This window comes from Kogia breviceps, chromosome 17, assembly GCF_026419965.1.
Source record: "Kogia breviceps isolate mKogBre1 chromosome 17, mKogBre1 haplotype 1, whole genome shotgun sequence".
NCBI classification, from domain to species: domain Eukaryota; kingdom Metazoa; phylum Chordata; class Mammalia; order Artiodactyla; family Physeteridae; genus Kogia; species Kogia breviceps.
This window is the reverse complement of record NC_081326.1, coordinates 46,443,624-46,446,580: the sequence shown is the minus strand read 5'-3', so window position 1 is coordinate 46,446,580 and position 2,957 is coordinate 46,443,624.

The following is a 2,957-nucleotide window of genomic DNA, read 5'->3' as shown; positions in this document are numbered from 1 at the left end:
CAACTTCACAGGGATACCTATTCTGATATCCCCAGATACCAGAGCTACAAAGTCTCAGCCAGCACCACTACTTGGGTGTTAATGGAATGCCTAATTCACAGGCATGAATTTCCCCCCCCACAGGACAGTTTTTATCCAGAGGATCTATTTCAGCAAAGGAGTGAGAGTGGGCCCAACCACAGAACCCACTGATCATATCACATAAACACAATCTGCAGTCTCACAGATCACCGGAGTGGCCTACTGAAGACACAATGTCAGCACCAGCTCAGAGGCAACATGCTGAAAGGATGGGGTACCATCCTTCAGGATGCAGTATATGCATCAAATCACAAGATGAGAGGATACAAGTGATGGCTCCAATTACCATCACTTCCAGTGACCCACTGGAGGACTTTGCTTATCATTCCTAAAACTCTGGGCTCTTCAGGGTTGGAAGAATTGGTCACCAAAGGGGGTACACTCTTACTAGGGTACACAGCAAAAGTCCTACTGAACTACATGCCATTATTGTCACCAAGGTACTTTGGACTTCCTATGTCCAGGGACCAGCAAGCTAGAAGAGCAGTCACCCTCCTGGCAGGGGTCACTGACGTTGCTCAGCGGGAGTCGGGGGGACGGTAGAACTACGTGCAGAACACAGGTGACCCATTGGGTGATTACTGGTATGCCCTTGCTCCGCTGCAACTGTAAATGGATATGTGTAACAACCCCAGCCTGATAAGGGTGTGATTAGCAAAGGTTGGAACCCCTCAGGAATGAAGGTTTGGGTCACACCATTAGGTAAGCCACCAAAACCTGCTAAGGTGATAGCTGTGGATGAGGAACATTTAAAATGGAAAATGGAAGACAGGATGAATACTAGATGTGGCCCTTCAGTGACAGGGGATACCGATGATCCAACTCAACTCCTCCTTAAGCAAAGTACATAGAAATCACAGAGGTGCTCCCCAATCCTGCAAGAAGTGAGTCTGTGGGGTGCAAGGGGTGCAGCTATAGGAATGCTCCGTTCAGAATTCCTTCGAGAGAATTGGCTGCAGGAAGCATAGCTGACTGGGCCCCCGCTGAGGGGTCCTGGCTGCCACCGCTCTGGATTCACCGCCGCGTTCGCTGCAAGGCCAGGCTTCCCCGGGGCTGCTCCCTGCCACTGACTGAGCACAGAGAGGGTACCAGCGCCGGACCGGTCTTGCACAACATGGGACTCCTCTGACAAGCAGCGTGTGCTCGAGGACACCCCAACAGCCTGGCCCAACCTTTTTCAGAACTGCACTGCAGTCTGAGGCTCTTCCTAGCCGGGGCTCCTTCCTTCCTGCTCTCCTGCCCCAGGAGTCAAGCCTACAGTACAGATGGAAGGCTCCGCCTGCCTCCTCCCGCTCCTCCTCTTTATGCTTCAAAGACACTTCCCTCCAATGAATCTCTCGCGACGTCTTCCATAGGCATCTGCTTCTTGATGGAATCAAACTGACACAGAAGCTCAGATTTACAGACCAATTATTTTCTTTGAAACCACATCCAAACTAAGAGCAGTAAAGATGCCCAAGAGAACTTTGTTCACCTTGTCAATCAAGTAATTCGAGGCCTACAAAAGCTCCTAAGGATTAAAAGGGAAATGGGTGATGTTATCAGCCTTGAGAAAAACATGATGAAATATTTAAGATATCCAAGAAAGCATAAAAAGTAACAGAATGAACACACAGCTTAAGAAAGAAACTTTATTGGGACTTCCCTGGTGGTGCAGTGGTTAAGAATCTGCCTGTCAATATAGGGGACATGGGTTCGAGCCCTGGTCCAGGAAGATCCCACATGTCGCGGAGCAACTAAGCCCGTGAGCCACAACTACTGACCCCACATGCCACAACCACTAAAGCCCGTGCACCTAGAGCCTGTGCTCCACAACAAGAGAAGCCACCCCAGGGAGAAGCCAGCGCACTGCAACAAACAGTAGCCCTTGCTCGACACCAACTAGAGAAAGCCCGCATGCAGTAACGAAGACCCAAAACAACCAAAAATAAAATAAATAAATTTATATATATATTAAAAAAACCTTATCAAAAGAGTTGAAATCTCCTGTGTATCCCACTCTGACTGTACCCTTCTCTCCCACTCTCCAGATTTTGATCTTTATCATCGTTGTGCATGTTATAATATTTTTACTACAAATATACGTTGTTTTTTTGGGGCTGCGCTGTGCAGCATGCAGGATCTTAGCTCCCCAACCAGGGATTGAACCCTTGCCCCCTGCATCGGGAGCATGGAGTCTTAACCACTGGACCACCAGGGAAGTCCCTAAATATATGAATTCTTAAACAACATATTTTTGCTTTGGATTTTTAATTTCTTTTTAACTTATAATTTCTTGAAAATTAGACTTACATGTATTTATAATACAGTTTACTAAACTGATGACTAAAAAAAAAAACCAACCTGTCACACAGAACTATTTTCAATTTAGTGAGATTAACCTGAAATTATTTAGCAGAAATGGATCAAAGCCACAATGCTGAGAAAAAGGATGTTTTATTATCTTGACTTGACCATATGTTATAATTATTGTTTATAAAAGTTATATAAATGTAGGCTGATCATCTTTAACGTCTCAAAAAGCCAAATATAAAAGCACAGAAAATAAATTCAACTGAAAAAAGTTCTGACATAATTCTTCTATGTGTTTATGGAATCCTAGGAAGAATCACTGCAATAATTATCTAAAGTAATATTAAAAGGTAACAAAAGAGATGTTTGGTCTTAAATGTAAATTCAAACGTAGAGTGTCTAAAATAACAAATCAAAGCAAAAGTATATCTGCAATTTCTAACAGCAAAAAATAAGTTAATTTGTAAATACTGTATTCTTTAATGCAGTAAGAAAGAAGATCAGGAATAAAATGTTGGATAGTCTTATCGACCAGGTCACATTTAAAGATAATTTTTCAGGATAGCAAAAATGTGCAATGATTA